This window comes from Lissotriton helveticus, chromosome 3_1, assembly GCF_964261635.1.
Source record: "Lissotriton helveticus chromosome 3_1, aLisHel1.1, whole genome shotgun sequence".
NCBI classification, from domain to species: Eukaryota; Metazoa; Chordata; class Amphibia; order Caudata; family Salamandridae; genus Lissotriton; species Lissotriton helveticus.
In genome coordinates this window covers 1247129551-1247142392 of record NC_136061.1, presented here as the reverse complement: position 1 = coordinate 1247142392, position 12842 = coordinate 1247129551, and positions in this window count along the sequence as shown.

The following is a 12842-nucleotide window of genomic DNA, read 5'->3' as shown; positions in this document are numbered from 1 at the left end:
GTAAGAAAGCCCGGCCGGCAATGTTTGACTCTTTCCACCTTTGGCGAAAGGAAGCCAAACAGTGAGAAATTAAGCAAGCAAAAAGAGATAGGAAAGATAAGAATATGTCAGTACTACAAGCTGCTAGGCAGTTTAAGGAAGATGGAGAAGAGCGTGCGAGTGAAGTCTCAGATAGACAACGTTGCATGGCCATAGATAAATGTTATCCGGCCTTGCCGTCTTCTCCTCCGAAAGTGTTTGAAGACCTTGAAAAAGATCCTTTGATCTCTCATTTACTGAGATTGCCACCTCCTTCTGTGCAGGGTGCTACTGCACCTCCATACCCCCGGTTGTTCCACCCTTTGTTGTTCAACCTCCTGCTGTTGTTCAGCCACCCGTTGTTCCCCAGATGGTTCTCCCTTCTACTGTGCAACCCCCTCTAGGGTCGCCAGCTTTGCTATCAGCTTTGCCTCAAACTCCTTTGCCTTCTACTTCTGAATCTTCGACTTCTACTGTTCTTGTCCCTACACCTCTTTTGCCTCAGAATACTTATTCTCCTGTTCTTATGTCTACTTCTTCTCCTTCTGCTCAAAAACGAATGACTGAGAATGTTGTTAATTTGTTGTCTCCATTTGTTGGGTCATTGAATATGACCCCTGTTTCGGAACGTAAGCAGTGTCGTAGTCAGCTTCCTAGTTCCGTGGAACGGACAGTGTTGGATTTGTTGGCCCATAGGTGGATTTTAAATGCTCCGAGGTATGATTTGCCAGCGGTTATGGATGTTTTCTTTCAGTGAGAACCGCCAAAGCAAAGGTATGTTTTTGTTGTAATGTGTACCTTTCTGTGTCAGGAATGGGAAGATAATGAGTTGGTCCGATTCCGCAGGATGTGCTCGATGTTCAGTCGGAATTTGCTAAAGGGACGATAGTGGAGTCTGATGTTACAGATGCCATAGAGACGATACTTGCTTTCAGATCTAGGCTTCCGCCTCAGACATTGTACGAACCTGATTCCTCTTTTAGGAGAAAAGTGAAGCAGTATTTTATGAGAGAAGTTCCTCCTTTATGGAAAGAAGCAGTTCAGGCTAATGTAAATGTGGGTATTCAGGCCGCACCGGCTCATTTTCAGCGAGTATGGGTACATGTCCCTTGGAAGAGAGCAGAGGTCTTGGCTCTTAAGCAGACCTTACCTGACCCTCGTAAGAATCCTGCTGGTTATTACAAAGAGTTGTCTCAGATAGTTGATGCGTGTATTATGAATTTAGCCGACATTGATATGCTGATGGGTAATGTAGTCCCTCAATCTTTGTGGGCGAAGATTCGCCATGAGAATCATGCGCAAGTGTTAGGAGATACGTGGGCGAATATTGTTGCTGCAGATGGTCGACAGGTAGGAGGTGCTAAACCTGAACCTTTAGTTGCAGAATTACCAGGTAGAATTATTAATTTGATGAAAACGATGATGCCTGCTTTACGAGTGAATTGGGATAAGTTAGCAGCATGTAAGCAGAAGAAAGACGAGAGTGTATCTGATTTCTTCACTAGGTTTGAAGAGACGTTTATTGATCATAGTGGTCAGGATATGAGTACAGAAGGTGGCCAAAGGTTGTTTGTGGAAAAATTTGTCTTTAATTTGCTTCCCGAACTTTCTAATAAGTTGAAGGACTCTGAGAGTTCATGGGCAGTTTCTTCGTCGGCCCAGATATTGGCTACTGCACAATATTACGAGAATAGGGATAAAGATGAGAAGGATAAAGCGGAGAAGAAAACTAAAGATCTAAAGACGAAAGTTCTTTTGCAGCAACCTTATCCACCTCGTACGAATCAGCCTCAGTTTCAGCAACCTCCACAGTTTCAGAGATTGTTACAGAAACCTGAGCCCTATGCTCCGTGATTCTTTCCTGGTCCTAATCAGTGTGCTTACTGCAGAGAGGAAGGTCATTTCAAGAATAGTTGCCCGGCTTTGCTACAGCGTGCAAATGGTGTATCTGGTCAGAGAGGCCGTGGTGGTTTCCAGCAAGCTCCTAGGGATAGGGGACGTGGTGCGTTTCCCCAAAATGAGTGTTCCTCTCCCCCTCAGAATTCTGCGAATTATTTTGACAGACAGAATGTTCCGAGTGGTCAGTCTGCCCAGTACTATGTTGAGGATTACTGTGTTGAAGGTGAGTGTGTTGGTTATAATGATAACTAGGACAGCCAAGGACAAAGTGAGGGAGTAGTGTCAGTTCCAGTAGACCAGGGTGGACCTTATGTCGAAGTGATTACATCAGGTGTGGTAGAACCTTTTCTTTTGGATACTGGTGCGATGAAGAGTTCTATTATGCACTCTAAACTTCCTGGCGCACCTTTGTCTGGCTTGACCAATGTTTCAGTAGGATTTTCAGGCGCCCCAGTTCGTAATCCAGTTTCTAGTCCTTTGTCTCTTTCTATTGGTCCTTGTGAATTGGAAGCTCCACTTATTCTAACGACTGGTTGTGGTGAGAATCTGTTGGGTTTGGACTTGCTGAAAAGATTGTATTCGACATTACATTGCTCTCCTTCGGGAGTACACCTTACTTTAGGTTAGAGAGTGACTTCTCCAATGTATTTGTCTAAAGATTGTCTTCCACTGGAATTGCGTTCGCTTCCTGATACGCTTTGGGCTACAGGTCCAAATGATGTTGGCCTTTTGCAGATTCCACCGTATGTTGTTACCCTCAAGTCGAATGCTAGGCTACCTCGTATACCACAATATAAAATCTCGAGCGATGGCGAGAGAGCTCTTTTGGCGATTGTCTATGATCTGGTTGAGAAGGGTGTAGTTGAAGAAACGAGAGGAAATGTGCGCAATAGCCCTGTTTTGCCTGTCCTCAAGCGTACTGATGCTTCTAAGCCACGTGTGTATCGGTTTGTTATCGACCTTCGAGAGGTTAACAAGATTGTGGTGCCACAGTTTCCTGTTGTCCCTGATATCACTGCTTTATTGACTCTGATTCCTGCTTCGGCTGCTTGGTTTTGTGTCATTGACTTGAAGAATGCTTTCTTCAGCATTCCGATTGCCGAGGAGAGTAGAGATATTTTTTGGTTCTCTTTAGGAGGACGAAGCTTCCGGTTTAAGAGAGTTCCCCAAGGTTATTGTGAAAGTCCCTCAATCTATAGTGAGGCATTGAAAACTCAGCTTGATGGTTTTGTGTTGCCTTCTGGTGCTACTCTTATCCAATATGTTGACGATCTTCTTGCTGCTGCTGATGATGAAGAAATTTGTAAAGAGGCTACTCTTTCTTTGTTGCGACATTTGTCTGACCTTCATCATAAAGTGTCACCTTCGAAGTTACAGTATTGCTGCCAAGAAGTGACCTACTTAGGTCATCTCTTGTCGAAGGAGGGATGGCGATTGACCCCAGAACGAATTCAAGCGATTGCGCAAATGAGTGTGCCATCTACACAGAGAGAAGTACGTGCCTTCTTAGGTATCACTTCGTATTGTAGACAGTGTATCCCAAATTTCTCCCTGCTAGCGAAACCTCTGTTGGCATTGACTCTTAAAGATACTCCGCATCCTCTTCCTTGGTCTGACGAATGTCAGAAAAGTTTTTCTGAATTACGTAATGCATTGTGTTCGGCTCCGGTGTTGGGTACTCCAGACTACAGTAAGCCTTTTACGTTGTATGTACACGAGAGAGAAGGTTGTGCATTGTCAGTATTGACACAGTGTTTTGGAGACAAGCTACGTCCATGTGCGTATTTTTCAGCGACGTTAGATCCAGTAGCTAAAGCGTTGCCGAGTTGTTTGAGAGCTACAGCGGCAGCTGCTGTTTCTATCCGACAGTCTGCTGGTTTGGTATTGGATAATACGTTGATTGTAATGGTCCCACATGCAGTGGATATGTTGTTGAACAGGACCAAGACACAGCACCTTACTAGTGCACGTCTGTCAGGTTATGAGTTGACACTGTTGGCTAGCCATGTGCACATCAAGAGATGTAATGTGTTGAATCCGGCTATGTTGTTGGCGATTTCTGTAGAGACAGATGCTCAAGAACAGCATGATTGCTTCCTTCGTACAGAGGAAGAAACGAAGGCTAGAGTTGATTTAAAAGATACTCCTCTTACGAATGTTGATGGTACCCTATGGGTAGATGGTTCGTGCTTTAAGCTTCCGAATGGTGAAACGACTGCAGCGTATGCGGTTACAACTTTGCATACAGTTGTTGAAACAGCACATATAGCACAGAATTCTGCGCATGCAGCAGAGTTGAGTGCACTGACTAGAGCGTGTATATTGTCAAGAGGAAAGCGAGTGAATGTCTATACTGATAGTCAGTATGCGTTTGGTGTTGGCCATAGTTTTGGACGTTTGTGGAGAGAAAGAGGATTTCTTACTTCCCATGGCACGAAAATTCAGCATTGGCAGTTAGTGAACGAACTTTTGGAATCACTTACTCTCCCAAAGCAGATTGCAATTGTGAAGTGTAGTGCGCATAAGAAAGTTGTGGATGATGTAGGTCGAGGAAATGCGTTTGTGGATGAAGTTGCGAAGGAAACGGCGAAAGACATGATGAGCCGTATGTATGTTGCAGACCCCGCAAGATGGGTCATGGCAGGTGGAATGTGTGAAGACACAATAGAAAGTGTGAAGATGATTCAGGCTGAAGCGACTGAGAAAGAAGTGAGTACGTGGAGAGAAAGTACGGGTATGTTGGATTCGACAGGCTGTTGGGTTGAGTTGTCGGAGCACCAGCGATGGTTGTTGCCAGATGCGTATGTGCTCCCAGTGGTTACTATGGCTCATGGAATGGCTCACATTAGTTCGAAGGGGATATGCAAGTTGTTGGCTCCAGTATGGCAGAATGCTGGAATTCCGAAATGTGCTGAGAATGTGGTGAAGCATTGTATGATTTGCCTGAAATACAATCCTGGAAAGGGAACTCCAACTCCAGCTGGTCATTTTGCCCTCCGACGTATCCGTTTGAGGTGATACAGTTAGATTACATTCACATGGAGAGATGCAATAACTTGAAGTATGTCCTTGTGGTTGTTTGCGCCTTTTCCAGATGGATAGAGGCTTACCCCCTGAAGGATAATACTGCTTTGTCTACAGCCAAGGTTTTGCTCAAAGAGTATATCCCCAGATTTGGTTTGCCGAGAATTGTATGGTCGGACAGTGGGAGTGAATTTGTGGGTCAAATCATGAAGAAAGTATGTGCTGGTTTGGGAATAAATCCGAAATTTCATGCTGCGAATCACCCCCAGTCAGCTGGACTTGTTGAGTGTTATAATGGCACGTTGAAGCTGAAGTTAGCTAAGATTCAATCGAGCACTGGTCTTACATGGCCGGATGCCTTGCCGTTGGCTCTTTTGTCAACAAGGACGACTGTGCATTCTCGTGTGGGACTTAGCCCATACGAAATAGTTTTTGGTCGTCTGGCGAATGTTTGGAGTGTGCCTCGTCCCAAGAAATATAGTGATATTGAGTACCCTATGTTGGTGGATTATTTACATGACTTGACTGCTAAATTGCGTGTTCTCCACCAACAGGTCTATGACAGTTTGCCGACAGCTACTGCAGATCCAGGCCATACGATTCAACCTGGAAATTACGTACTTACGAAGAATTTTCAACGAACCAAGAACTTAGAACTAAGGTGGACCGGCCCACATTTAGTTTTATTAGTAACTCAGACTGCTGTTAGAGTAGCTGGCAAAAAGAACTGGGTGCATGCCACCCATTGTAAAAAAGTTCCTTTGCCCTTACCGTATGATCAGTGGGTGAGGGAGGGAATAGCTCATTCTGATTGTGAAAGAGTTCCTAGATTCGTACCATTTAGTGATGCTCATTTGATATGGACTCAGTCAGAACGTGCAGATGATGATATTCTCCAAGCTGCTGTGCCGCCGCACATGAGAATCGACACGACAAATCCAGAACTCCTTTTTCGAGACCAGACTGTGCCTGGTAAAGAACGCTACGATCTAAGATCACGAAAGACTGAATAAGAATGGACAAATAAAGTTGGAATTTTTTATATAGTGAATTACACCTTGTCAGATCAAGAAACTTTTTTTCTTTTTTCTTTTTCGAGTCACCATCCGGACTCCGCTGCAGGGTCGCGGTACAGCCTTAAGGGGTGAGCCGCGTATTGACACAAGGTCTGTGGTTCAGGGTCGTTAGTACGATCTTGACGCACACTTTGAAGAAGGTAATAGCCGTGAGCAGCACGTTAGAGGATGGAGTTTTTTGAGTCTGATAAGAGTGTTGAGAAAGTCAATGCTAAAATGAGAATATGTATCTTGATTCGTAGCAAATGTTTTTTAATATTGTGTTTTCTAATGCTTTTGAATATTACGTTAGCTTGTGTGGGTTGGATTTTCTATGTCACACAACAGACGCTTGCATCTACGTCCCAACCTACTCTTTCTTCTCCTACTGTTTCTTCACATGAGTTTCATACGTTGCCTGAACATGAACAGACACGAAGATCAGAATTTGTGAACAATTCGTTTATACAGATGTTGCATCAGCATCAGCTAGTCATAAATTCCACGAATTGTTGGGTTTGTGGTCTTATGTCACCTACGACAGATAAGGGAATGCCATATTTGGTTTTGCCTTTTTCGCCTAATGGGTCAGTATGGGCACTTCAAGCAATGTTTATCTATGCGAATGAAGCATCTCCTGTACGTTCTGTCAAAGATAATGTGAGTAATAATGCCTTGATACGGGGAATAGTCGATATGATTAGAGATATCGATGCGTATAATGCTATCCCTAAAGATGAGGTACGAGCATATGTTGGTTGGAACAAGACGAGATATAGCATTAGTCTGACTGAAAAAGAGAGACAGAAAAGGTCTCCTCCTATTTGGATCGTACCCATCGAGGTCATTTTTGTTTGCAAGGTAATGGTCAGAATCCGAGAGCTCAGCTTGGTAAGAGTGTGTGTGTTCACACCTATGTCTATACGTCCCAGAAATCTCCACCGTTCGTGCCAGCCAAAGGCACGTATTTTGTTTGTTACGACAGAGCATATACATGGTTGCCATCTGATTTCTCAGGCACATGTTATGTGGCATTTTTGCTTCCCCCTACATATACAGCTGCTTTCGATTACCATAAGACAAGATTTGGTAGAGGTATTATCGATGCGAAAGATACTGTTGCACAAGAAGTTGGAGACTTCTTTAAGGGTTTCCTACCCTTTTGGGGTCCTATGGCTAATAGTAGGAATATTCGTCAGCTTACGAGAGTGGTTGAGGCCACTATAAATGAGAATGCAGGTGCCCTTAGCAATATTACAGCTGAGCTTCAAGCGGATCACCTTATGACATTACAGAACCGTTTTGTTTTAGATATTATACTTGCAGATAGAGGTGGAGTATGTAAATTGATCGGATCTAGTTGCTGCGTTTTCATACCAGATAACGCCCCAACAGTGTACCAAGCCATCTTGAAGTTGCATAAGTCTGCTGAGTCTATACATGTAGACGAAGGGAACTGGTCGTTGATAGGATGGTTTTGGGAACTGCTGTCCAAATGGGGATGGAAGATTCTGATGTTTCTTGGTATGGCTTTAGCGATCCTTTTCCCGTGTTGCTTATGCATCCAGTGTGGTCCCGCCATTTGTGGCCTTTGTGCTACGATCTGTGTGAAGAGACCCGTCCCGAAAGAAGTGAAGGATAATAAGATGATGTTACAGCAATACCTTGATGATCTGATGAGAATAGATATAGACCTGGATTCAGATTGACGTGAGTTTGGGTTATTGCCTACGTAATGGCATAATGGCAAAAGGAGGGTCTGAGGTTCCGTGGTTTTCGGCACCGGACTCCATTTTGTTTGCGTTGTTCGAGACGCCATTTTGTGTTGCCCTCACGTAGGCCGTGGAAGTAAACGAACGAACAAAGTTACACGGGCTTCGTTGTTCATGTACGTATTAAGTTGGCCTTTTCGACTTGCGAGTGAACTGCAAGATGCTGACCCCGTCACCTGAAACTGACCCTTTTGCAGGCCGACCGACACGTCCCCGCAGGGGACACAAGTAAGAGGGCGGCCACCGTAGTGCCACAAGATGGCACACGGGGCAGCCCAGCTCTTTAGCTCTTTGGGACCCTGGAGGGTCCTCCCGCGCGTCACTGCCTTCTGGGGGTGGGCGGGGGAGAGTATATATTCCTCCCCCGCCCACCGAGCGGCCTCTTTGTCCGCTGTCCCCTCACCCTGACGCCGTTTTGTTGCCCTCTGGTCACGCGGGCACCTTGGCGGGCCAGAGGCCTGGTCTGGCGTCGGAGTTCCGTTGTTTCCGCCGGACCGAGGCTTAGCTTCAATTGTGGTGAGTCGGTTTGCTGAAGGTTTTTGGTTAATTTTGCCATTTCGAATGAGGGAACAGCGGGGGTTCAGAGGCCTATGCCGTGCTCCAGTGCCCGGTCGTGGGTATTCGGGGGCATGTGTGCCGGGCTCGCGTGTATGGGCCCGCGGGTGATGTGTTCTTGCCTTTTTATGGTGCGCTAGGTAAGCGCTTCTAGTACTGTGGGTTTAGTTCGCAGTGATTGAATTTGGAATGCTAATTATAGACCCGCGCTTTGGTCAGCTCGGTGTGGCCAGTTTCGGCGGGGGTGAGTCTTCCCGACCATTTGGGAGAGCCTTGTCTCACGCTAGTTTTTCGGGGGTTTGTTTATAGCTCCTTGCTATCCTGTGAGAGACTACTGTATAACCTGTGTGCTTGTAAAGCGCTTCAAGAACTTCGGGTCGAGTTCGCGCTAGATACATGTTGGTTTGCTAATTACTAAGCCCGAATCAGCTCAGTGCGCAGAGCGTTAGACCTTTGATCTGAAGGTTCCCGGTTCGTTACTGGGTTTGGGCAGATGCCCTTTGGGGACTTTATAATTTCCTCAACACGCTTAGAAAGCGTGAATAATTAAACATTATACACTTTCCCCCTGTGCCGGTATGAGCAGGCAACCGGTAATTTTGTAAGCGTTTCAGGGACTTCTAGTATAGTTCGAGCCGTACTAACAGGCAATTATTGAATTTAGTTATAGTACTACCCCGTGCCTGAAGGTGCAAGCAATCGGGGCTAACGTAAAGCGTGCCTAGACCTACGGGGCGAGTTCGCGCTATTTTAAGCTATTTAATTTTGGGCGATTTTCGTCGGGGTCGCGGCGCGCTCCCCGGGAGGTAATGTTGGGCTTAGGGCTTTCCCTGGTGGTGCGTAGGATCGGGTCAGTTCCACCCCTCTCGTGCCCGCCCCTCCCTGGCCGGGCTGTCCTCTGCCGAGTGCCGGTGAAATAGGAAGTTGGCCTTTTGTGACTTTGCTTAGCCTTAGCGTGTGATTGGGGCGGTCTGGACACGGCGTGTGGCTCTCGGGGGCACTGAACACGATGATACGTTACTGCGTTGCTCGGCTACTCTGTTGTGCACATTGAGTGCTATGTTTTCGGGATATGACTGATGTTTGGAGAGGCTTTCGTCATGGGGAGCACCATCGAAAATATCTATCTACTGTGCCTCTTTAGCTAGCTCGCGCTGTGGTGTCATCGGTGGGCATACTTATGCAATGGGCAGTCTCAGCCACTAAGAACTCAGTTCTACCACAACCTCAGGGGCTCGGTGGCGCTACGGTTAGCGCGTTGGTCTTCTAGGCTGGCTGCGAAGGCATTCATAGGATGTGGGTTCGGGTCCCACCAGAGTCGTTTCCATAATTTTTATTTTTATTTAATTTTGCAGCGTGTTTACAGCGGTTTTCGTTGTGTGTTTTTCGATGGGGAAAACGTACTTGCCAGACAATATGGGTTTTGCTTATCACAAGGATATTGGTTTACTTTATATCGCTGGCTTTGGAGGGATTGAGTTTACCTGCGCCTCGAGTCACTGTTTGATTACCTGCTGCAGGAGTACGGTCTCTTCAGAAGATGTTGGCTGCGTTTATGTATGGAAAAGCCAAGTCACTTAATGGCGCCTGGTAGAGGCCATTGCGGCGACCAGGTTAGCTTTGGGTTGCTGCATACGTGGGCGCAGGGTAGCGCCCATCTTGGCGACCAGTGCAGCCTCTGGTTACTGACCACATGGTCAATAGCGGCGGGTTGGGCCATTTCGGAACCAGTGCAGCTTCCTGCCTACGGGGACACGGGCGCCAGGGTGGCCATCTTGCCTCCATTGTGTCCGAGGGGTACTGTGCGCATGCCTTGACGCTTTGGGGGTTTTCTTTATGGAGGATGTTTCTTTATCACTCGCGTCCACCTCCCGCGGTTCTGGGAGATGCTAGGTGTGCTTCCTTGTTGTAACGGGCGCGCATTTTATGCGCAGCCAACCCGAAGATTCGTGTCCTGTTCGCGCGTTACTCGTTTATCATGATGACCTGCGGTTTCGAGTCCCAGCCAGCCGGCAGGCTGATGGTTACAGTAGGTGATGTTGGCATTAGGTTCGAGGCAGCTGTGCTTTTATCAGGGGACATAGTTCTGTGGTATAGCGCATGCGTTTGCATGTACGAGGCCCCGAGTTCATTCCCCGCGAGCACCACTCCTTTTATTTTATCTCACAGCGAGCTGAGAGAGATGGATTTGCTCTTGACTTCTGGGCCGTCCATTTCGTTGCATTTCTCCTGCTTGGTGCTGCCGTATTTATCGGGTATCTTTATGTCAGTGTTTCTCCTTTGTCGGGCCTCGGGTTGTCCATTTTTTAAGAGTGCCGAGCTAGGCAGGCTCGCTTGGCGCAAGCGGCAGCGGTCCGTCTTGCCCCCTTTCACTAGGACACGTCTATCGCCGGTGTCTGGTGCGGAGCAGTCCCCCCCCCCCCCGGTTCGAGGAATTTTCCCAATATGGGGAGGGGTATCGTCTTGGTTGCGGGGGGTGGGGGGGGGCAGGCCCTTTATGTTGAGGCGCAGCGGGCTATTTTGCACTCGGCTGTGCGGGGATAACTAGTGTCTGGGAGGCTAATAGGACTAGGCAGGGCACCGTTTTAGGCACTTGTTGTTTCAGAGGACGAGGGGGCATTCTGCTTAACGGTCGGCCTTGTTGCGGGGCGTGCAGGTTCAAGCATTGTTTGGCGCACCGCATCACGCTGTATTGGTAGATTACAAGTAGAGGTGTGGCCCTTCTAGACTGGGCAGACAGTTTAACATGAACACAAACGTCGCAGGGGCAATTGAGGCGCTTGTGCGAGTACCTGGCGATAACGCGACGTAAGATAGCTACAGTGGGTTACGGAGTGAAGCGAAGTGTGCAGGTTACATACGTACCATATGACAAGAAGATGGTTAATTTGGCTATTTCTTGCCCCCCTCAAACCTCAAACCTCAGGAACATCTGGGCGGACACTTCCATTTCCTTGTGAATTGACCGTTCCTTCCAAGGCTCCCCTGTGACCCTAGTGCAGTGGTTCCCAAACTTTTTTGACCCGTGGCTCCTTTGACCTAATTGGCAGTTGGCCGTGGCTCCCCACCATTTTTTTACCGGCGCACCGGGGTGCCGCGGCGCACACTTTGGGAACCACCGCAGTAGACCTTTGTACTCTCTACCATTCCTATGTGACTCTTAGAATTTATCCATTTGTATCTCTTCCTTGAGTGACTTTACAACCTGTACATTTGCAATTTATTTCTGTTTATATCTCTTCCCTGTGTGACTTTATAACTTGTACATTTGCAATTTTTTTCTGCTTGTATCTTTTATGTAACGCATGTAATCCTAAGTCCTTATGTATCGCAACTGGTTCTTATGTAAAGCGCTCTGACACCTTCGGGTAATGTTCGCGCTATATAAAAAGAAAAGGTGATGTCAGAAGTCATTAATAGGCAAAAAGCTTTTCATCCAGTATATTTATGACTACACATAGAGGACATGATGACCTAAAAAGAATTCCTGATCCATCTTCATGCATGAATACTAAAGGTTATTCTTAAAATATGACACTCCTTGGCTGGATTAGGCATTCACTATAACAAATAGGTGCTCATATGTATGTTACTATAGTAACACTTGTAGTTATTTGCTTGATGCAACAGAAATATTCTGGAAAAGATTGAAAAACCGTGTTCCACCTGTGACCAGTCCAGCTCTGTTTGGAATTTGAAGTTGGATGTCCAAGTTAAATAAATATAAGTCTCCGATTTCTGATAGGCCAAAGACACCCAAGGGCATAGATTGGTCAATAGAATAGAGGGGAGTGGGCTTCAGATTTTCCAACAATCAATCTGGCATACAATCAATACATTATACGAGATCAGGGCGCACAAAAGGGGCAGAGGTAAGGGAGATGAATGTGGATTGATAGGGGTGCTAAGTGAGAGAAAACACTATTTTTTTGAGTTGTCAGAGGCCTGTTGACACATTTTCTCCAAAAACACAAACCCCAATTGTGGCGTACAATTAGCAGTGATAAGTGTTTGAAATGCCTTCCTAAATCTGGAGAATTCGGTTAGACCGGTAATAATCAATCCGTGCCCTCTCTGTAGCGCTGCCTGTCACACTGTGTGCCTCCGTGAGATTGGTATCCGGTCTCGCTTTGTGCCTGCTAGTGTCCGAGGCGGTGTGTGTGGCTACTTGCCCCCCCCCCCTCCCCCGCTAAAGGCGGGCTCCCACATGTGCTGCTCGGCTAGCTGTGGCTGGTCTCTTCTCAGTGAGGTGGCCATTTCATATCCAGAGTGTGAAACTCTGGCGGCGCATAATTATCTGGTGATCTGGCACTCTGCACTTCTGACATCGCTGCACAGGGGGGCCTAACGAGGGCAGATGCTATCTTTCCCAAATAGTGCGGCGGCGCCCCTGGCTACTGATAACGGCGCACCAGGGCGCCGCGGCACACAGTTTGGGAACCACAGCCCTAGTGGGTTCTATGATTGGAATTGGGAAGTGCCTCGTTAGGTTGAGAACTTTTCGTTCAGTTTTATGGCC